Source organism: Columba livia, chromosome 1 (assembly GCF_036013475.1).
Source record: "Columba livia isolate bColLiv1 breed racing homer chromosome 1, bColLiv1.pat.W.v2, whole genome shotgun sequence".
Lineage (NCBI taxonomy): Eukaryota > Metazoa > Chordata > Aves > Columbiformes > Columbidae > Columba > Columba livia.
Window position 1 is genome coordinate 181,236,784 of NC_088602.1, and position 25,149 is coordinate 181,261,932.

Below are 25,149 nucleotides of genomic sequence, written 5' to 3' on the forward strand. Positions count from 1 at the left end.
ACCACTGAATGCCACTGCTGCTTCAAAAGAAACAGTATGACTTTAACTGGGGATATGGAGGGGGACACAAAGATACTTGTCACTGACACCTGCCTAAGGCTGGATGGAGGAGATGGGTTTGTACCAGCAAGCAGTAAATACTCTACCGCATCATGGGTAGTGACTGTGCTGTTCTGACAAAAATCCATGCAAGGGACACCCTGCATGAAGGACAACACAGTCTGTCAAAAATAAACCTGATATAACTCTCCAACAATCAAGGTTTTACTGTCTCCTCTGTCTCCACCTCAAGTTTCTCAATGATGTATGTATACCTTGAAGGACAGTGTGATGTTTTAATTTGTATGCTTTCAGTAAAAATAATGTGCATGATATGTTTTGTACAGGAGGGCAGAAGGGAGCAGCCCTGGCACGCAGAGTCTGGGCAGAAGGAAGGAAAGAAAGCGACTTCTCTGCTGGCTTCACTGGCCAATCGGGGCAAGCTCCCCAGTGCTCTCTGCCTTCCCAGGGGAGCCTCTCCTGGGATGTCACCCACACAGAATTGCTCTGCCAGGCAGCGTAAGGTTGGCTGGGGTTTTTGGGGCACAACCAGCTGGGAACCCATAGGTCCAAGGAGAGTCGGAGACCTGAGAGGATGCGGGACCTCCCTGTAGTAAGGAGCAGCTTTGCAGCCGGTGGTTACAAAACCAGGGACAACTAGAAGGGGCTCTGTACCATTTGCTCCACCATGCTGGAGGCAAAACCCAGCTCTGCAAGGATACAGGGGCAGGGACTGGTTTTCAAAGCCTTTTATTTTAAAGTGGTTTACCTACAGTTTTTCCTATTTAATGAGACACTCATTCCAGTTTATTAATTTGTGTCCTCATGAAACCTACCTTATAAATCTTGTTTGGTGCACTTCAGCATGCCATTGGATAGGAAGAAGATAAAGCTCTGTCATCTCAGTTCTCCAAGCACAAGCTCATCACATACACGAGTTACAAAAAAATGCCTCCGACTTTTCAGTTTCTCTTTCTTTTACCAAGGAATGTTTCTCAAGATATAATTAGGCTTGATGGTTGTTGAGTTTCATATACAGTCTCATCCAAAAAAAGAAGCATGAATCTGGTATTAGAGGAAACCAATAAACAGTATCAAGTGCTTTGCAGTGTTGGAATGGTCAGAAAGATGGCACAGAAGATTTTGTCATGACGGAAGGAAGATCAGAAACCAAAACTAACAAACTGGAGAAAATATGTGGCTGCTTTCTCTCTCTGTAGTAGAGAGTAGTCCAGACAAGGTGTCTGGAAAGTACCTGCACTGCTAATTTTAAAAGAATACTTTAAAACCCTGCTGGGACACATAGCAGTACAAACAGTCGGAACATCGCTCTGCGGTAGCCTTTACCCTTCAATGAAACCAGGTCACTTTCCTGGCTGTTCCTTTTAAAAATTCAGACTCCATGCATTCTTATGCAAAAAAAGAAAATAAATCTTGTAGCATCTCTGATTTTTGTTGCTTTTTCTTTACTAGCTACTTCTGTCTATGCACAGTGCTACAACATGTGCCATTTACTTCACATGACCCCAGTCACATTCTCCATGCCCTTCCCAGGCTCCTTCCAGCCACGGCATCGAGGGGCAGGGTTTGTGATCAGTGTGTGATCACTGCCACAGGAGGCACCCCAGGGTCCAGCCTCATCTGAAGTTGCTGCTTGGAGAAAGGGCTTCAGCTCTACATCACCCAGCTGGGTGAGGAGCAGAGACGAGCTGCCCTGGACACTGACGTGCAGAAGCATCAGTCCAATTCTCCTAATACTGAGTTTATTAAAATAAAATCTAAAATAAAGACTAACAAGTAGCATTTCATTATATATATGCAGCTGTATACAAGCAGACCTGTCCTAGACTGCTTCAGCATTCAAAATTGCCCCTCAGAGCAATGGACACCTGCAGTATCTCCACTGAGGTTGTTCCCCAGCACATTCATCACAAAGTAGATGCAAGAATCAACGATGCACTGGCCACCAGGAAGGATTAAGGGAGTTAGTGCTCCATTTTTTCTTCAACATTTACCTCCTAGGAGAGGTAAAATTGCTTGCAGAGAAGTAAGAAAAGTCACCAAAATGACCAGGCCTTGGTCTAGATCCAAGGTCCCTAACTACTGAGTCCTGTTGCTTTTCTTTCTATATTCAAAAAGAAAGAGATTTTTACCATTTCAAATGGTAATTTTTAAAAAAATCAACTCAGACTGTCTTATTTTCCTCAGCAGGGGCAGTTTTGAAGATTCATTATCTAATCCCATGTGATCAAAACAGTCCACCTTCAAATCACAAAGGATGTCTCTTTGCCAGAAATAGTAATGAATGCCTATCAGTAGGCAAGAAAGTAAATAAATTGCATTAAAATTGCAAACACGCATTTATGAAATACGGGAACCAAGGTTCTAATTCCTGTATGCAGTTACATTCAGAGGGGAATTTACAGAGTAATACTATTCATTAATAATTATTGGTATAATTCCATTATTATGAAAATCAAGGAAGCTTTAAAACCCTCATTTGAAAGAGATAACAATCATCTGGGCCCTGATCCAGCAAAGCACTTTAAAATGTTAATTTTCACCATGAAAATAATCAACTGGATTTGAACAGGACTGATATGCTTAGTTTAAGATAATCTTGGCTTTGTTAAGCCTATAATGTGAAGCATTGTAAAAATAATCTATGAAATACTGCCAGAACTTTACCTTGATATTACACTGTTATCATACATTCTCCAAATGCACTACTTTCTTCTGGGGGACTACCAAGTAAAATGAGGAACTTTTATAAGAACTCATTTTGGGAAAACAAATCCACTGTGGACCCAAAAACACTTAAAACCAATATATAATCAATAGCTAAATGGTCACAAAATTCACATCTGGTATGCAAGGCCAAGATTCAAGTGTCTGACCTGAATCCAAACCCCAAACCAGGTCTTCCACACCTGATTATGAAACACATTTTCTTCTTCAGTCACATTTTTCAATAACTAGTTATGCAAGCTCCTTCATAGACCAAGACTTGGGCTAGGTATCTTGGTGTTCAGTTGCAATTTTAGAAGAAAAGGAAGAAACACAGGAACACATTTAATTAAACATCATGACAATGTTTGCCTTTGGAGTGGGTAGCAGCTACTCACAGTAGTTATGGACAAAGAAACCACAAAGCCTCTGTCATCTTTCTGGAAGGGATCCTGCCTGTATCCAGCTCCGGTCCCTTTTCTCTTACCTGATGCACAGAGGCTGCCTGTAAGGCTGGGAGCTTCTCACAGATTGTCCAAGGCTCCCAAAAGCTATCTACCCATCTCCTTAGAACAGGCAGTGCACCTCTTCAGAGCCCCCTATGGAAATTCGTTCTCTTTTGACCAAAGACTTTCTTCAGCTCACTTACAATTTAAAAACAAACCCAAAACCAAACCAAACAAACAGCAACAACAACAACAAAACAACAACAAAACCCAAAACAAAACAAAAAACCCAACCAAACCAACCAAACAATAACATAAAACAAACAAAACAAAACAAAACAAAAAACAACAACAGGGGTATTTAGCTTCAAATGTAGAAAAGGCTTCTTGGAAGCATGTTTATTTTTTTTCCACCAATCATGAAAATAGTAGTGGTCAAGGAAGAGTGCCTTCGAATTTCCATAATATAATTTAAACTGGATTTATCTGCAGCAGACTGAATTCTGAAGAACCCAGATAAATTGATCTTCAGCAGTTTTTGAGAGCAACATGAGTCATCTGCTGTCTTTTTTAATCTACAACATCTGATCATGTTCTCCTTTTTTATTTTTGCTCTTATTTCAGACCAATATTATTATCCATATATGTATTTAAATCTTTCATTTTATGTACAGAGTCCCATAAGTTAATCACTGGTATCTGATAATAAAGCTCCTCCCTATACCTCTTGGTTGTCACCTGCTGTATGCTAGGCAGAGATTTATCCTTCTAATTGAATTCAGCACAATGAGGAATGAAACATGAGATGAGGAGTTTCACAGACACTTTTATAATGCAACTTACCAAACTCTAGTGTGGGTTCCCCCCTCTCTTCTGTCCCTGTGCAACCAGCGAACACCAGGTTCTGCTGCAGGGCACACAGTGTTCAGAGACACTCATTCCCTATCTCTCCATCCACTGCCCATTTATGTAAGAATCACTTTTAATTAGTCTTCACAACTACCTTTATGCTTAGATTCCTGGTGTTCCTAAAGTAATATCTATGGGTTTCAACATAACATATTTACAATCTTTAATCTCAGATCCTACCACCTCCCTCGCTGTACAGGGAGCATGCAAAACAACCACCACAAAAATGACATCATATGCAGGACTCAAGAAACTGAGAAAAGACGTAAAGGCTGTTTTATCATTTACATGTTGCATGATGTTTCAACTCTATTAAGTATAGCTCGGGGCCAGAAAATATGATTGCAAATAACAGTAAATGTATTAAAACAAATTATATTTGATTTACTGAAAAGACAGTGCACTGCTGGTGGAATGTAAATGGATTGCCTGACTCATTCAAGCTGAAGGTTAATCCTAGAGGTTTCAGAAACCAAATGGAATAAAAAGCAAAATGTCCCCACAATGCCACTGAAGAACATTTCATTAATTACACACACTTCTACATAGCTTGCAAACTGAAGACAAATGCTTTACAAAGAAAAATAAGGTGATAGGCTAGATTATGAAGTTTATCTATATGCCACGTGGTGCAGGGCTGTGCAGAGACACTGAGCCGGCTCTGGTGCAGCAGCCGGGCTGTGCCCAGCCCCCCGGCAGAGAGCAGGGCCTGACACAGCCGCTGTGCCGCAGTTCCACACCACAGTCCTTCCCACATCTGTGCTGGGGGCACAAACATACCACACATCTCTAACATGCCTTGGCACCGCAGGGGCTGGCATCTGCAACACAAGCTGTAAAGCAACAGAGCAGGATGGCAAGGACTGAGGATGGATCAGGTGTTGTGAAAGACAAGTGTGGCGGCAATTAGGTCACACGTATGGTTTTCCATATTTCGCAACTATGCTGACATTTTGTGCTACACTCCAGCTATGTCCTGATTTGAAATGAGAACTGGATGGTAACTCCTCTTTACTGCCTTTTCTTCTCCCCCTCTCCTCTCAAGGTGCACCAGCTTCCTTTCAAGTGAAGGCTGGAAAGAAGCTCAGTTCCATTTAAAGGGCTACCCTAATGGCAAAGACGGGGAGATGAAGGCTGCTGCAGTGTGAAGACATCCCAAGATCAGGATTTTGGGGTGTAGTACTGACAGCACGTGTCCTGCAGGCATCCAGAGCTTAGCTTCATCTACTCCAATATCTTATTCAAGAGGAGCAAGTACGAGATTAAAGAGAAAAATGTTTGGATTTCCTTAATGAACACCTTTGTCCTCAACCTTTTCTAAGCTTATTCCCTTAAACACAAAGAAATGTATCCCTCTTATCCTCTCTCAGAGAATAATCATTGAATGTTCTTTGGAATGTTACTGACCTCTTCAGATATAACATATTGTGGTGATGACTTCAACAAATAATTTATTAAGTAAAATGCTTCCTCTTATTAATTTTAGCATTACAAAAAAAAAAAATAATAATATGTCACTTCCTTTTTAGTATTACTTGAAAGAAGAAGTGGAATTTTGCACACGTGATTAACTTCTGTTGACCATATTGTCATTCTCCAGTTTTATCTTCCTTGGAAGTATTTAATCTGAAAAATAAACTGTCCTGATCAACTAATTACTTCCTAAAATAATTACTCTCTGTGTCAAAACACTTCTCTAAATTGTCATATGCTCAAAGAAGAACTAAACACAGTGAAGCAAGAAGGTATTGTCTACGCTGTTCCATTCTTTATGACTCAAATGTTCATTTCTTATTGCATATTGAACAAATGCTTTTCATGTGTTGTCCAATATGATCTCTCCCTCTCTATGATGACTGCTTCTGAAAGAAAGCAATGCACGCTACTATTCCAATTAATCTTCCCAGTGTGTCTTTCCTTTCACTCAATAACAACCACATTTGCCTGCCATTATCCTGCCAAATCACTTACCATTGGTTTTGCTTGTAGGTCATCTTCTTTGCTCTATTTCTTTACATTTACATACTACACCTTACCATGAGCTGTCTGGGACACCGGTGACCGAAGCAGGACAGGAGCAGGCCAGTGGCAGCCACGTGTCCCCACATGGGGAACCTGCCTCTCTGCCTGTCAGAAGCCAAATTTAACAACTTTTACAGCACTCTGAAAGGTTGGTTTTTTCACTCAGTTTGCAGAAGGCACTTTATTTGATATTTGTTTTCTTTTTTTTTCTGGTTAGTTTAATGCCCAAGGCCACTGAAGGTTTTATAAAAGCAAGACTTTTTAACCAATTTTCTGCTTTGTTTATAGAAATTACTCACAGTACTCAAATCCTTTTGTCACAATACAGGAAGTAAGTATATGAATGAAAATAAGAACCTAAATGATTAGCTCTCAGAATGATACCAAAAGCTAAGTATTTAAATTCATTGTGACTCCATACTGAAATCTGATTTTTTTTTAAATGGTCTTCTGGAGATATATGCTTATCATATTTAAGTGCATTCTAATGCAAATCTCTTCAAAGACCAGCCAAAAAGATTTCTGAAGCCACAAGTCAGACTAGTGTCAGAGAACAAAACCAAAAAATGGCTCATAGCTAATAGTTCTAAAGATAAAGAAGGAAGCAAAATAGCTTTAGTTGCAGTAAGCATAATGTGCAAAGACTCTCAATTTCTCATCTCAGAGGCATCTTATCTGTAAAACTGCATATTTGGTAAATTCAGTAATTACATTACTTGAAAATTGAAATATGAAAGGTGAAATTAAAAAAAAAAAAAAAAAAAAAAAAAGAAAAGCAATGAGTTGTTCTGTGACCGACAGATTTAATAAAGATGATTTCCTACAGATTTGAGTCCTACTTCTTTCACACCCCCTAACCAGAGTTTTTCCTCATTACTGAGCCACAGCCACCATGAAACTCGTAAGAACTTAACTATCTTCACGACTCACAGAATTCCTTCCCAAGTTGAGGGAGCTCAATCAGCAAGTCAAAACCTGATGCAGAGGACTGACAGACAGAACATGAATGCATAATCCTTGTTTCTTTAGGAAAAAGTAAACTGTTAGACCATATTAGAGCTCCGTTATAGGAGTGGTGCTGGCAACACAAGCTCTATGAAAATTTCAGCAGCTTAGTACATTTATTGAGGCACATAACATAAACAACTGGCAGAATTTAGTTAAATATACATTTAAAATATCTTTTAAAATGTTTATTTTTAATTTTATATGTACCCTACACACTATAATTTTACCAATAATGTGTATATGTGTATGCAATTACATTTGAAGCATGAAATAAAATCCCAAAGTCTTTGAATTGTATTGATGATCCTGAGGGTCTCTTCCAACCAAAATTATCCTATAATGATTTTTTTTTTTTTCCTTTAAACTGTAGGCCAGCATGAAAATGAAACCAATCTAAACAGGTGATTAGATATTTCTGATCCTCACCCATCTCCAAGGCTCAGCAGTTTGTGTACAAACCAAGCACAGTTGCTACCACAGCTCCATCTGAGCAGAGCCCAAGGACTCTGGAGTGGTTCACAACAAGCTGCAAGAAACACTCCATTAGCTGCTTGGGAATGAGTCTTTTCATGGGTTTTACTTCTTTCTTTAATTTTATTATTAATATGAACAAGCTTTAGTTTTACTCTATATTGAAAGCAAAGGCCAAACAGGCTTTGTGTTGTGCCCGCCCTGCTGCTGGCTCTTCCAGGCCTTCCCCATAGTGGGCTGGTTTTGGCTTGAACCGCAAGTCTCTGAAATCCTGCTGTTGATCACTTTGATCACTTTGGACAGACAACTCTACTTGCTTGCTTGATTTGTCCTCTACTCAGGGAAAACCTCCGAGAACCCTTCTAATACCCTTCTGGTCCCTGTGCTCTTTGTGTGGAACTTCCATGTTACCCTTACCAGTCCTGCTCTGAGGCATCATTCCGAGCTGAGCGGCATCGCTGGCAAACAGCTGCTTGTTTTACCTGTAAAGTCATCCACAGTATGATTGCTCCTGTCACAATTTCTCGGGCGCAGTTTGGCTGTTACATGCAAATGTCTCTTATGAGATGAATATACAAAGCTAAATGAAAACCTCCTGTCAAAACAGAGGGCGTGATAAAGATGCTGCTCATAGAACCAACACCAAATTCACGCAGATATATTCCCAACCTGCACAAACATCACTCACTTTGAAAAGTTCTATAAAACAAGGGGAAGTGACCTCAGAAATACACAGGTTGCTTCCCACACTTTAAATATGATCCTCAAAACATTTTTGTAAGAATTGGTTTTCAGGAGGGAAGTAACTGACAGCAAGTTAATGCAGCTCAGTAACATGATTACTAATAACTCACACGTGGTCTACTAAAGCACCAAAGTCAATGTATTACTTTAATACTCAATCTTCAACATCAAGCATGAAATCTCAGTACTATACATACTACTCTTCAAGGACTTCTCCATACAAGAACGTGACTAATAGGTTCAATAGTGCTTGGCTGAATGTCACTACAAAAACTGATAAAAGGAATTTTGTGAAGTCCAGGAGATAAATGGTGCTGCAGGCACAGGAATGCATATGCACACATACACACCCAGAACATACATAAGACCTGCACACGGTCACAAAAGGGACCAGGGCTCAATAGCCTAAACTAGAGGGATACTTGAATTATAAGCCACAGCATTCACCTGAGTTTGAACTTTGAAATATATTTTAAAGACAAATAAAGCTGAATGTCCTTAAATAAATCACTATTGCTCCGGTATTCTATTGCTTTCTAAGATTAAATCCTTTATTAACTCCAATGGGTGTTGTGGCTATAGAAGAATACTTTCATTTAGAATAATATTTTCACCTTCAAGCTCTGCCATGAAACAGAAGGAGGAACATTTTCAAGATGCAATCTGGTCTGTGGCCACAAAGCAATGTGCTGGCATCTGCTGCCATTTCCTCTTTTCCCTGCACTGACCTGGTAGAGAGATGGAGTAGCTTGTGGGCCTGTCATCACCAGTGCTTCACGCCTGTGATTTTTTACACAGGAGAATTACTCACTGCTTATAGGAATACTGCATTAGGTCTTTTTGTTGCTAGGGGTATGAACAGGCTGTTAGAAACCCGAAAGAACTGTAAAGTGCAGATGTGGTGAAAGAGCCCATACCTTCGGTCTTTTTGGCCTTCTTTAGGCAAGCCTAAGAGAAGAGAATAACTGCTGGCTTGGAGGACAAGAAAGATCTGCCTGAAAACCTGTTTCTAATGTCATGTTAATGAGCACTGGATTTCAGTGGAAGGAATTACTCCAGAAGGAAGGAAACAGTGTGAGAGAGAAAAAAGGGGGGAATATGGAAAGGAGGAGAATGAAACAAAAAATCCCAAGAGAAATAATAGAGATAAGAAACACCTGTACCATCTAGATCTGTTTCTGTCCCACTGCAGTATACAAATAGCATCTTGCACAATTTTACACTCTGAATATCTATTTTTGACAGAGCTCTAGAAATAAATTTAAGTTTCAAAATGAAGTTATCATTAGTAAAAACAAGCAGTCCCTGCAGGCCACCACCCCTCATGCTTCTGCACAGAAAAGGCCACTTCTAATAATATTTCTTTGGCCAAGCAGATTTTTCTTTGCCACTACTTAAATTTGTCCAGCTCTCCAGAAATGTTCTGCAGTTAGAACGTCTCATGATGGCACACTCAAGTCTATGAAGAACATCAGATCATCCAGCTAGCACAAGTCTCACCTACAGCTGTGGAAGCCACCTTTCTGATCCATGAACTACCCCATAACCGATCTTCTGGGAGAACAAACAGCCAACCTGGCTGCTGACGAAATAGACTCATGTTTTTCTCATCAGCTGCCAAGACAGTTCTTCTCCCCAGGAGAACAGCAGAGGGTAGAGAGCAGATGGCCTCTATCCTGTCCACACCCGATGGGCATCCAGAAGCTGAACTCATAACATCATTATTCAAACTAATATTAGATTTTTCTGCATTACTTGAGCAGCAGCACAGTGAACCCTAATCTAATTTGCATAAGTCATCACTGAAATCTTAATGATTTTTGGGCACTGACTGTTTTCAGGGTATTTGCAATGCTCTGCACTTCAAGGGAGATGCTAATTACCTTTTGGGAAACGTCCAAAGGTTAGAACAGTGGCCAACATACACTCCATATTAGCCAAATGTTTTACTGGAAATTATTGAGAATCTCTGAAGATTATTCTGGACAGAAGAAAATAAATTCACCAAACCTATTGTATCCACTAGAATAACTAAAACGTGTATCACTCAGAAGAGACCAATACAATTAAAATGTACCTTGGTCATGTGTATGCATGAATATATGTGTGTATAGACTTGTGGATGTATGCAGATGACATAAAAAAAGAAATAAGGAATAGTTAACAACACTGCTGTTTAAATTACCATGATTCAGCATTAGCAGAGAACATGTAACTCAGTGATTTGTTTTACCGCATCTACAAAATCAGGTAGGCAGTAGTGAATAATTTATAATTAATATTTGGATCAAATTTATATCCAACTCTCAGTTAAAAATAAATACATTTCTGCTATCTTTTTTCAATTTTAAAATGGTATTATTTTAAAGAACTAGCATGAAATCTTATTTATAAAATGGAGAGCTGTATTCCAAAAAGCTGTGAAGCAAACCCAGCAAGGACCAGGAAACCAGCTGAACGTCCACTTCTAGTGTGAAGTTTTTGCCATCCTTAGAATGAATATGTAATTTATGCTTTTGTATTTGGTATAATTAGGATGAGTACATGATGTTAGCAAAGTCATTAATAGCATTCTGCATTTAGTCCCTGAACCAACACCTAAAAAGGATGTCAAAGAAAAGTTTCTATACATGGTATATAGTCACATTGATGAAACTTGCCTCTGGCAAGACCTAAAGACCTTCAGCCTATCCAGTTCATCCAAAAGTAAGCTAAAATGAAATACCACATGTCACAAATATTGGCAGACAACAGCAGATTTCATACTATCTATGATGTTTTAATGTTTAATTTATTTTTGATGCTTTGCATCATGCTTGAAGCTACATTAAGAATTTTTTTGCAGAGTTAGTCTCTTTTTAATGAAAAATATACACTGTTCTTGATGCAAGGTGAAAAGTCACTTATCCAAGATGTCAGTCCTGCAAGGTCATTTGGCACACTCTGTTTTCAGCCATTTGAATTTCTTCCTATTTACTTGTGAAAGACAGCAACACTTAAAAATAAGTGCCTTAATACCTTGCCTTGATTCAAATAGCTTTCAGCAAACCTGTGATATAAGTACCTGACACAGACTCTTCCTTCCTCAAGAAAAAGAGGTGATACCCGTGACTCAACCCCAGCATCAGTAGCAGTTGGCTGAAGAAACACCTGGATAACCTGCCCAGGGATTGCATTGTATCAATCAATAACACAGTCTCAGCAAATTTGCAAGAGTTTTAACAGATACGGCTATGCATAGCACTGTTGTTTGAATAAACTGTTGGTTTTCTTTAAAAAAAAAAAAATCTCAAAAGTACAGTTAACTACACCATTGGGAAAGCTGGTGCATATCCAAACCAGCTCACAGGTGAAGACCTTTCATGAAGACAATGCTGTACATTCACATTTCTGCCAGTTGCACTGGCTGCTCCGTGAAGAGGAGCAGACCACTCCAACAATACACTACAAGGATAAGAATGTGGAGCAGCAGGAGCCAAGGCAGTTGAGTAATTCATCTCTCTTGAGAGGAATAAGACACGATTGCACTCTCTGTACTGGCTGGCACAAACTCTTCAACAACAATCTACTATGTGGAAAACAGACTGGCTTTTGTACTTTGTTTATGTCTTTACCAAGAGCATTGCTCTTAAAATACTTCAGTAATTTGAAAATAATGCCTCAGATGTAAAAGGCAGCTGCATAGTTATAGAAATTAACGTAGAATAAGCAGAACGTAACCTATTAAGGCCTTTTCAGGAAAATGTTGATTTGAACTGCTTCTGCTCATTTGAACATATCCAAATGGAATTCTGCAAGACTGTTGAGAAGTATTTAGTCTGAAGCAACAGTTACATCCAAACACAGATCTAACTCTTTCATACTCCAGGGCATTGCAGTGCCTAATTTTAATGGGAAGAGACCGCATTGCATCAGAAAAATACAACAATATATGGAAAGTACTACTTTTGAATCTCCGGTTATTTCATTAGCTTATTGCATACTTCAAAGAGCTTTGTTAGATGAGATGCTATATCTTATGCAATAATTAACATAACACATCACCGTTACTCCTGCTGAATACCCACTGGATAATATACTTGCCTCTCAACTTTCTCTTCAGATACATGACAGTCATCATGCCTGGTCAATTCGCAGAATCATATCTTTGAATCACGCCATGGGAGAGGCACACAAGAGGCACCTTGTGCCACTCGCTTGCAGCTGAATGTTGTTCTTCTGAGTGCCGAGTCCTACCAGAGGCGACTCACTGCTGCAGCTCAGCACAGCTCAGCATCTCTCCCAGTCCTGAACCAGACATTAATGACTGTTGGATCCTATGCAAGGCTGTCTAATCCCATAAAGTCAGGGAGGAAAAGGGAGGTTGCAATGTCGCATTACAGCTGCGCTGCCCTCCCCCCAACCTGTCATTTTGCCATGACAGGCACTGTTGAAAGATGGTGATCAGAGCTAGACACTCAGCATGTGGCCTGCTCCCTCTCTGCGCCCCATGAGCTCAGGAGAGAGCCGTCCAGAAGACAGGCGGCTTGCTCCCAGCTGCTTCCCTCCCCAGGGAAAAGTACTGGATGAGGAATTGCACATAAGACTGTACAGTGGACCTGCAAGCTTGCTGCAGCTGCACAGCCCCACGGCACCACCTGAGGGACTCGCAGGCAGGTGCCCTGTCCCGCAGGAGAATAAGCAACACTGCCTGGCCCTGCAGGGAACTGCGGACTCCTGCACTTCCACCTCCCACTCCTCCAAAAGGAACTTCGTCCTTCATTTCACCTTTTTTTCAGCCAAAGAATAGAAGTAATATTCACCTTTACTGATGGCAGTTATAAATTAAAAACAGCAGGATATTGTGGCCATTTTGAATGAAGACAAAAAGCAGCAGGTATATCCAGATGCTCCTGGGATCACGAGCTCATTCGTACAGAACAATAAGCAGGGGAATGGTTGTCCTTTAATAACAGAATAACAGCAAGTACCATGCCAAGTACAGGCTTATTGGTAAGGAAGGTATGATGACATGTACACAGAGAATTGATCATGAGGAACAGTGCAACAAAGGTGGATAAAATCTTTCTCAAACAGAAAAGGTGCATGAGAAAGATATGATATCTCAGATACAAAACACGTTTTAGGAATGAAAGAACTGTCTCATAAACACCTGCCCCAAGGAAAAACAAACAAACAAACAAACAAAAAGATAATAAGGTGTATTTATAAGCGCAGAAGGCAGAACCACTATGCAAGTCTGTTTGCAGCAGCATACATTGCTACAGGTTGGAGAAGCACACTCTCCTCCACCATCACCACACAAAGACAGCTCGTAGCTGTCAGATATGGCTGATAAATAGCTTCACTTATACCCGTAAATCAAAATAAGAGCCTAAGCAGAGCTTCCATAAGGACCAGAACTATTCCAGTCTGGTATGATGCTAAGCACAGTGCAATAATATCCCATCCTTAGTGAAGTGTAAGTGAGCTTTATTCTGTACTCGTCATCCAAATAGAAAGACATCCCCCAATTTCCAGGAAGCAAATCTGATCAAGCAACTGGAATCACAAATAACTATTAAACAGCTGCACTTAAGTCTTTGTTAGTGTAGAAGCCAGCTTTCTAGAACATAAATAAAACAGGCTAAACAGAAGAGTTAGCTCTCTCCAGAGATTATGTGATAAATCAAGATCCAAAGACATTATGTGAAAAATAGTATTTCTAAGGGTAGAAAATATTTGAACCGAAATCATGCCTACAACATACGCCATTTCACTAGCACTGAATAATACAGTATACAAAAAGTCATGTCATTGTCATTTGGAAACAGCCAGACAAATATTTGATTCTATAAAAACTAATTAAATAGTAAAAACCAGAGATTTTGGGCCATTTTTCAGACAGGTTAGCTAACAAGGGCTACAAAATTAAGTTTGCTCTACATTAGTTTGTTCATTAAATAAAAATTAACTGAATTGGTATGTAAAATGGAAATGCAAGGAGGTGTTTGACAAACCACAATGCATAAGAATAGTTATGGTTATTTGCTTATATTGCACAAGTCCATTGTGTTCAGTACTACACAAATATTCAACAAAACCGTTTGTCAATGTATCAAAGACACCAAGTTTCAGACTTGAAGATTTGGGCTAGAGATAGGTACCTACAGGATTTACTATAGCACTATTCTGAGCTGGTACCTTCCTTGTCCAGCAGCAGAAAATTAATGAAGTTATAGAAGGTAAAGAACACAGAAGCTGCACATGTCAGTGCTAAATAACTTTAAGCCAAGGAACCACGTCTTGCCATTAGGAGTTGCGACTTCCTCACATCCTGTTCTACCACAAAATAGTGGATTTCACTTCAAGTATTTCGAACCATATACTGAAAATTGTTTCCAAAATTGCATTAAAGTGGCTCTTGTTTATGTTCTTACTTGAGTGATAGTCTTAGGAATATACATCAGCTTCACACAATCTTTAAGTGATCTTCATGGGAGAAAAATAATGCCTGCATACCTCTGGTGAAAATCTGAGCATACTCCTATATGCAGCTAGATGGATTAGAAATCACTACACCCAGCTGAGCTGCCTCTCTTATTTCAACTGTCCATTCCACCAGACTAGCTTCACCAGAGACATGTAACGTTGCTTACTGCAGTGTAACATGATTTTTATAGACAGCCCAAAGTTAGTCCACCTTCATATAGTGAATACAGTCATCACTGTGCTATGGGCTTCCTATTGCTCAGCAATATCTGTGTATAAAGCCAGGTCAGGAATGGCTTTAGCCTGCATTAACCTGATCAGCAGGTACCACCTTACATGTTTCAAACATATATACATTGTAGAACCCAATAGTTCATTTCTGTATTGTCACTGAAAATAGAGATTGGTTCCTATGCATCTGTATTATATACACAAAAAGCTCATTTGGTGTGGCTTCCATGGCAGGTACCATCTCAGAAGTATGAACTACTCTAACCTTCAAACAGAAACTGACAGATATACATATCAAATATCAATTCAAACCAGAGAAGTATTTGAATCAAAAAACTGTGCCACTAGACCTAATGCTAACATGCTATATTTCAATATAGCTAACATTTAAAAACTAATGATGAGGTCAAAAGCACAACACTGCTTCTATGTATTAGTTCAGCATACATTTCTGAATTAACAATGTTTTTACCACTTCTTCTGTTGCACTGGGACTAATTATTTGCTAACAAGAAGCTCACATCTTTCACCTCATTACTTAAACATAGTAATAAATAATTATTTTAAAACTGGATATAAAAATTGAAAAAAGAAAAGTCACTAACCTCTAATGAGGTGGAGTCTGTTTCAATGCAGATCCAGAGGCAGTATCTAGAATTGAGTAAAGACAGGGTTCAGGTGGTTGCTCAGCTCTCAATTTTTCAATTATCAGTTCTGTTACAATTTGTTCTGCATTCTTTCATAACATTCTCTTATAATCAGCTTTCCCCAGATGTTTCCTGGAATTCATAAACACATGGGTTTCTAGCTAGACACTTTCTTGCACAAAAATTTATTAATAAAATCCCATCCAAAAACCCCAAACAAACAAACAAACAAAATTTTAAAAGCCAAGTGAGCTTGTGTGGTTTTATTTTTCTTGATTACTTGATATACAAGATATTACAGACTGCCTTTAAAACTAAGCTTGGGTGTACATTTAGCTATTTTAAAGTCATAAATACCTTATCACAAAAACTTGATCCTAGAGCCCTCTCCTGCAGTAAATTACACTGAGATGTCTGCTCAGATACATCACCAAACTCCTGCTTTCTCTAGCACTTTTCATTCTTCCCTTTAGAACATCTCTTCTGATCCCTCTTTGTATTTGTCTCTGTCTGACAAATTTTGCCATGCCCTTCCAGAATTATTCAAAAATCTTTACTTAATTTCCACTTTGATTTCTTCTTCCCAAATCTTCTCTGATTCACAGCTGCAGACACTGTCAAACCAACCACAAATCTCAATTTCTTCTCTCAGAAGTCTGGGTGTAATATCTACTATACATCTGGATTAGTGGACCCAAGGTAGGAACTACACTAAACTGGCACTACTTGCAATTTTTTCAAATGCTTCCAAGATCTAGCACAATCCAAACATATCATATAATACAGACTACTCACTTTGGAAGCTGGTTACCTAAACTAACAGATTTCCAGCTCTCACCCATGCCTGTACATCCTTTTGTAACTGTAGTTTGGCCCTATCGTACAAGGGATTTTAAAGTTGTGTTAATGGCCAAATGGACAACAATTTAAGTATATGAATGTGAAGTAAGGAAATTTTTCGATATATAAGGTCCAACTGCTAATTCCGTGGGTGACATAAAAGATCCAAGCACTCAGACTCCAAAGCTATAGTACTCTGTAGATACCTCAGTCAAGGTATGCCCACTGCTCTGTTTCTCTTCTGCTCTGATTTACTGCAACACAAAATAAGATCTGCCCTTCAGTGATTTGATGACCATTTACAAGATTGGAAATGTAATAATTCCTCATAAAGCTTCATTAAGTTGTGTAATTCTACTTCTTTCCACACACTGCATGTCTATATAAAGAGACACAGCTTTTCATGTGGCACTTTATCTCCAGGGGTTTGATGTCACAGTCTTTTCACTGTGCTGAGAGGAGAACATGATGACTGTACTTGCAGGCTCATCTCTTCTCCCACTTATAAAGTAAGTAAGTGTACATGTTAAGGCATTGGGGTTTAATCCTTCTGCTGCTGCTGACCTGGACAGAATATCAAAATATTCCCCATCTATAAAGAACATTTATATTATTTCTGCCTCCTTGTAAACTACTCCTGAGAGTCTGTGGACAAAAATTATTTGAACTAATATTTCAGAGCCACATAACCCAATAGGACTCACTTTTCTCATGCCTAAATTTTAGTCTCTGTTCACTCCCTTGCTGACACATCTTTGCATGGTCATAAGCCTTATTAACTCTGAAAACCAGTACACAAGCAACACATTCATCTCAAGTAGGAAGTTCTTGGAGTGACAAGTTATCAAGTACATCATCAGGATAATGCACTTGCATTATTCATGCATTTTTCAGCACTTAATAGGAAGGTGTACATATTTGCTTCATAATTTATTAGCTGGGGTAGAAAATAAACTAGAATACAGAAAAAAAAACTTTAAAGGTCCCACATGGTTTTCTGAAATTACAAGCATTTAAAGAATGCCAATTTTCCATTAAATTCCCTCAGTTAACAATGTATTTTTCTAAAGTAAAGACTTGAGAACTATTCCCTACCATATTCAGTGAAATATCCTAACTGTACAATAGTCTTTCTATAACTTTCTATACATAATTTTCCAAGATCCATTTGTGTCTGCACTTGCACTCTGCACTTGTTGCTAATAGCTTTACATTCGTTTCTTTCAACTGAAGCTTACAACTGCTGTGCAATGTAGGAAGCAAAAAAAAAGGTTAAAGAAATCAAAAGACATTAATTTCATCCTCAACAGGCAACACTTGGTTAGAGGTAAACTGTGGCAGCTGTTACACCTTCCTTCCCTTCCATCAGTAACTCTGGATACTACTGTTCCACCATTTGCGAGTATTTCACCTCTGGAAGTTCTATCTTTACCTTTAGTAACCTATGTGTTGTGAAAAAGCCTGTCAAACCAAGACAGTTACTAAAATAAAAAGACAGACTATGGACATCAGGGAACTAGAAATACATTTTCCAAGTGTGAAATGCAGGGGGACTACAGAAAAGCTGCAGGTCATAGAACTGTGTTATTTTGATTTGAAACAAAACATGGAATATCTAGAAGGGTGCTGTTATCAAGGGCAAAGATGAAATACCCAACAATAGTCTGCGAAACAACTTCAAATTAAATATGTTTACCCTTGCAAGTTTGAAACAGAATATAAATCTTTCTTGCTTATACAGTTAGTGTAGGACCATCGTAATTTTTAAACTAATCTGCTGAAGAATGCAGTGCACATAGACATAAGGTGAGGGGAGGGGTCCTTCTAGCTTGGGATATTGACCTGGATAATGGCAAGCACTGGATGTTTATGGAGACAATATAGGAAATTGAATGAAGGATTCTTGCTCTGCTGTACTCTACATTACTTAAATGAGAGAGAAGAAAACACACTAGTAAAACAAACACAGATTCAAAGAGGTGTAAAAGTAAAAGAGCTCTGTAGGTCTGTAGCCCACAAATAAAACAGAGACAGCCCTATAAACAGAGTATTCTTTTCTTTTTTGTCCTCTAAAAAGATAATTTGTTGACCCCTAATAAAACACCCCTTTCGACAAACCAGAGAAGTACTGGCAGTGTCAGTGTGCCCAGGCAACACCCAGGACTGGGAGCTGAGTGACGTCCTGGGGGATGTCCTGCCTTGCTCCTGGGTGGCAGGTGACACTGCTCAGATGGCTCGCTGCTCAGCACCTCCCTGCTTGCCATGGGCACAGCAGGTGGACGGAGACATTCCAGCAGAATTCACTCCTGGTGACAAAATAACTCATCTTACAAAGACAACTCTGAGAACCTTCACGGTATCCTCCTTTTTCATATTTAAGCAATGACTCTGGAAATGTTATTATTTGTATCTATTGGTACCTGAATTGAGCCACTGAGTCAGCTAGGAAAGCTGTGGTACTTCCACCTGATTTTTTCATTTTACAAGAACACACAGATAATATTGCATCAGGTGTTATGAAAACATGATTTATTTCAGCTCATAACATAACGAAGACAAGCAGATTTTTTTGTCAATTTTATCCCACTGCTCCCATTCACAGTAGGCTGTAAAAGATAATGAAGTAATTTGCTTGAATCTCCATACATGAAAATTTATAGAAAACCACATAGAATTTTAGATCGTCTTTGCAGATCTAAATTCACTTCACCAGCCTCAATCACAGTGTGAGGCAAGAGAGAGAGCGGCTATGGAGAAAGAGAACCACTGAACTCAGTAATGCCTAAGCCATCATGAGCAGCTCTTGAAAAAGCCACTTTAAGTCTTTGATCAGAAGGACCCATCACTTCAGCACCAGGCACTGGATGTGCACAGCAATGGTGTAATAGGGTCATTATAAATTAACATCCACTCAGAGAAAAGCCTTTTTGTAATACTTGTCATATATATGAATCCACTACGGAGGACACCATAGGAAGAGTATGTCATGTAAAACATGACCCATGGAAAAGAAACATGGGGAAAATATGAACTTTACCAAACCGAAAGATGATTGTTTATATCGGAAAGATACTTTCGTATCTACTATCTACTTAGGTATGGCTTCTAGATGAGAACACAGAGTCCTACATTAATACAAAAGACAACACATTTCATGCATGTCAAGGAACTTGGTTTTCTAAGCTCCGAACAGATACAAAGCTGTTATCTATCTAGAGATATTAAGGTTCAATTGAAAATCAATATGCTAGTTTGTCACACTAAAAAAAAAAAAATACCTTAATACCAACCATTAGACAAAGCATTTCTAAAGGCATAAATTGCATTCAGATTTAAGCTCTGACTCAGAACAGTAAGGACCTCTGACACTTTTCTAGTAGCTTCTGTTAAAGCTGTTAGCAATAATTTGCCTCCTTTCCACAAAATCTTCCTCTGCCTTTTTACCTAATCGTTTTAAGTATCCGTTTTCATGTTCCAACACGTATGGCCTCTCCCATAAGTCCTTCACAAAAAGAATCTGCTTGAAAACTGCAAAAAGATTATGTAGCTTAGCTCTTTCTGTAGTCAGTTATCATAATAGCTAAAAAGTTCAACTTGCTCTTACCACTTATGTTAGAAAATGAAGCTAATAAAAAGCTTCAAAATTACAGCGAACGAGAAATTGTATTTAAAAATGTATAAAAGTTGTTTCATATCTTTCAAAAAAAGGTGAAGCAAATTCTTGCCCTGTCTAGGCATTACTAAAGAACAGAAGACAGAATGAGTATTCCTTGACCTACACAATCAATAAGCAAGGACATGGTTTCATAGTGCCAGCAAGAATATAGCTCCAGTACAGTACAAAAGATACAACCAACACAAAAATGGTACAAAACACTAGATAAGAGATCCAGCTTTGTGGCTTGAAAACAAAGACAGAGCCGTATTTAAGAAATCTTCCTTTTGCATCCTCTTCCGTTATTGTTTGGGTAGTAACGTCAAAGATATACCTGAAAAATCATAGGTGCCACAGACGCCAGTCAAAAGGACACATAAATTCATCTCACATTGCTGTAAAATTTACAGTAAATGGCTGGTTTAGACCCTAATTGAATTTTATATCAGCTGTCTAACTTTGGTTCCTATCCTTTAAAAAATTTGTAATACAATCTCAGACTTTATTCCTTTTTATTCTTCTTCCTTCTCTTTTTCTTTTTTCTTTTTTTTTTTTTTTTTTTTCTAATTTGGATGTCAAGAAGATGCTTTAGCAAATGATTTCCTCATATAAAAGAAAAAAAATAACAAAGTATAGAACACACAGATCATTACTGCCCACAATCCTCCTGAGAATGCTACAGATTACTACTGTCCACAATCCTTCTGAGAATGCTAGCACTGGAAAACCCAAAGTTGGTTTCCCCATCAGGCTGGGAGCCTGCAAACCCATCAGGGCACTGTCCCAGTCCAGCCGCGGCTCCAGGAGCATGACCAAGGGGCAGAAGTTTGGAAATGCTGGAGCTGGAGACTGAACGACTCAATGAATCATAGAATCATAGAGTCATTTCAGTTGGAAGAGACCCTCAGGATCATTCAGTCCAACCATAACCTAACTCTAGCACTAAACCATGCCCCTAAGAACCTTGTCTAAACGCCTTTCAAACACCTCCAGGGATGGTGACTCCACCAGTTCCCTGGGCAGCCTGTTCCAATGCCTGACAACCATTTCTCTGAAGAATTTTTTCCTCTTGTCCTATCACTTGCTACCTGGGAGAAGAGACAAACACCCTCCATGCTACAACCTCCTTTCAGCTAGTTGTAGAGAGCAATAACGTCTACAGCTTTCTGAAAGGAGGTTGCAGCATGAGGCACACCTTGCCTAAAGTGTCACCCGAAGCACTGGGCCATCTCCTCTCTCCTCCTTCCCCAGCATAACCCGCTCTGAGGGAGCTTCTCCAACCCTCCCAAAGAAAAAGGCCCAGCTCCACACAGCTCCTGCAGGGCAGCAGAGCCCCAGCCCATCGGAGAACAACATTTCTGTCTCCTCAGTCCCGCCGCACAGGCTACCACGACAGATGCTTTCTAATTCCCAAGCGCCTTGCTCTGCTGCATAAATTACCTCCTTCTAACATAGAATTTTTGCAAGTAATTTATCATATGGTAGGTTTTTTTCAATCTGAATTTAGCTTTTTACTGAAGGGTAGTGAATTCATACCAGTAATACACCCGCATGTCACAGAAAGTCAAAATAACCTTTTGCAATACTGCTCCATGGAGGCTGCATGTCTTAAAGGGCAGTTTCAGAATTTGCTGAGGAACAACAGGAACAGGATCGTGAAAAGAGTTTCTTGGCCCTGCCAGAGGAAATCACCCTGCAAACGATTTCATTGATGGCAGGATTTCTTGTACAGAGGTTTTGTTTGGAACAAGCAAGCGGTGACTTACAGAAAACAGGCAAGTCTGAGAGGGCAGCGAAGTTGGAAATGTAACCAAGTCAGCTCCCAAAGAAATAATTCAGCTTGTCCAGAAAGTTCTAGAAACTCCTGAACCTATTTCATTCTTAGAAAATCTTCTCTTCAACCTTTAAATACCCACATGAACTTGTGAAATGTCTGAAATAACATTTTGATAATCTATTTAATATGCATATGACTCCAACTTATGCAATCCCTTGTACTGAATCCCCCATTCATTTACAATAAATATGTGCTTGTAAACTGACTACTGTCACCAGTTTAAGAAAAACAAAATAAAACAGAAAAATGAAGCACTTCTTTAATTCAGGAGATTTTTCCTGAAAGTTTCAAAAGTCAGTTAATCAAACTTGACAGTTGTTTAAGAGGCTATGGCATAATCTGCTGATGTGTTTGATTAAAGAGCTATTATTTCAAATTAGAAATCTTGAAGCAGCTAACATGTCACTCCCATACATACACATTTGTGCTGACATAGCCACAATGCAAACAGGGTTTTTTTACTCTGGAAAGGGACCTAAGGTCCAAGAGATGTAAAATTTTTATGAAGAAAGAAATGCACACCAAGAAAAAGAAAACAGTTGGTCAATGGTATACACAGTTCTGAGAATATTTAAATTATTTCCATTTCACTAATAATCATTTCAAAACCAGTATTTCTTTAAGAAACTTTAAGTAGAGCTATAAATATTGTCTGGTGAAGTATGCTGACCCAACTTACTGTCTTTTAAGAGGTTCAATTTTAAATTTTTGTGCAATTCCTATTAAAGAGAGAAACTTTAAGAACAAGCACCCAGAAAGTCAAAAAGAAAAAGCAACAAAACAACAACCAAACAAACCACCCAAACAAACAAACAAAAAAGTACATGTAAATAGTGCAAGGATTTGTTTGCCTCATATAGAAATATAACCTGTCACACAAAATATGATTTATTAAACTTATCATTCATGTAAATCATCAGAGAACTCATTTTAATGAAGACATTTTTAGAAGGGTGATCACTGAAGTTTTCATCTGTACTTTGTTATCTGATTGAGGAAGATTCACATGACGAAGGGAACAGACTGCTCACCTCGGTAGGCTTTTTCCAGCTACCATCCATATAGTATCCATCTCTAACAAGCAAGAACGGCACAATGGATATTTTTATGAAAATGATCAGCAGTAAAACCGAACAAATGTGGCATTTGTCATCTTTCAACTCTGGAAACCAAGGGATCACTTTTACTCTTTACTCCCGCAAGAGCTTTACATCAGCATCACAAATCAATAAGAAAAATTCAAATTCAAGTTTTATTTCTTCCACCCAAGGTTTGTGATGCAGATGCAGAGCCAGGGGTGCCCACCCCACCCTCCCCCAGGCAACCTGTGTCGCTCCCAGAGCCCCCATTTGACCTGAACCCATTCACCCCAGTTTGGATGGATCCTTAAGAGGCCAGAGAGGGCTGGGTCCCGGCTCCCTGTCAACTGACGTAAAACACAGGCTACCGCCAGGAGGGACTCCTGAGACTCCTCTGGTGCATTTGGCTTTCCTGGCTCTGCAGTCCGTCACAGCTGCATGGAGCAGATGGGAGTTGGTTCAAAACTCTCTTACAAAAATTATTTTAGTATGCCTGCTGGGCAGAAGACCTCGCCATCAAGTCTCCTTCAGGCTGGGATGTCTGCACTGATATTTAAAATTTCAGTTGACCAGATGCAAGCTCAATATTCAGAAAACTCCTTCATTCCAAACTTCTTTCCCATTTCCAAGGGTTATAAAAAACCAAAACCAAACAACAAACACACTGAACTTTTGAGTAAACTATTAACTGTAGGATCATGGAAAAACCACAAAACCCTAGAATAAACACAAGCACAGCACAGGCACAGGAAAATACCAGAGGTATCAGCCTGCAAACTGCAGTGTAAAGGAGTGAGTCAGGTATAACCAGTTTTAGCAGCAGCAAACAAATAAACAAACAAAAAGTGTAATGTGAAACTTGGAATCAATGAGGGAAGTGCAAGTATGCCAACTCTGCTAGAAAACTTGTAAAAATATCCCCAAGTGGATGTACGAGGAAGTAGTAAGGGACCCTCACGGTTAGCATGAAACTCGTCCTAGCAGCAGTGTGCTAATAGCTCATCGTAACCTCCCTCGTCCGCCCCTCCAGAGGATGCTGAAAGGGTAACACCAAAGAAGGGAACAGGTATTAGAAAGTCCCTGTCATATCTGTATTATTAACTGTAATGACTGAGCTGGACTAATGCAACAGCTGTATTTTGAACAGAAAGTTAAGATTTCAGGCTGAAAATAAGCTCTTACCTCCACACATCCCTCCCTGCTCGCTCTGTCCTGGTGCCAGGAGCACAACACCGCAGCCCCAGGCAGCACCTGAGCCCGGCACTGGCCAGAGCTCCTGCGACGGGCAGAATAAACTGCTCCCAGCTGCCACCTCTGAGCTATGAGGTTAAGCAATTTCTAAAATTGCTTTGGTTAATCGCATCAACATCCCATCATCTTCTACTAGCTGCGGGCTGTTTTATTAGATATCAAGGTCTGCAAACAGGGGAAACTAGATCTGGGAGCAGTGGAGATCCAAGCTCTTGCCTTTCTCTAGGTGACTACGCTGCAAACCCAGGCTGTAAACAAGGCAACTTCACAGTGCAAAAAAAATGCTATCAATGTGCTATCAGCCTCTGCAATGCTTGCTCCCCATTTATTCCGGATTTAACAACTCATGGCTGGAGCTGGAGTTGCTGCTTTCACAGGGAAGTAAAATTGAGTATTATTAGTTATACATTTGTAGTGGAGGCGCACCACAGAGCAGAGAGACAGATACGGCTCCTGCTCTACAAATTACAATGGCTCTTATGCTGAAAAGATTTACATATAAGGAACTCTATTCATGCAAGTAATCCTGCAGGACTGGGATCTTACTTAAGCCTTCCTTCAGAAACTGAGCCTATACAAACAGCACACAGATAATGTCTTCACTTCCAATAGCAAATTGTTATTTTATTATCATTGTTCTACCACTAATTCAGCTGTAGTGTTGCTAAGCGGATTTCCAATATCTTAAATTATTTTATTTATTAAAATAATATACCCAATTTGCATTTGAACAGCATATTGTCTAGTCAAAAAAATACAGCAGGAGATCCTT

The 25,149-nt window shown here is 39.3% G+C and overlaps 1 protein-coding gene across 1 annotated transcript in view; it reads right to left on the reverse strand.

Annotated features, from left to right (window-relative positions):
- Nucleotides 1-25,149, reverse strand: part of CNTN1 (contactin 1) — a 253,374-nt gene that overhangs the window by 159,370 nt on the left and 68,855 nt on the right. The window contains exon 2 of the mRNA XM_065048651.1: nucleotides 15,674-15,719. The gene's annotated coding sequence lies outside the window, so the exon portion shown is untranslated. The remainder of the gene's footprint in view (nucleotides 1-15,673; nucleotides 15,720-25,149) is intronic.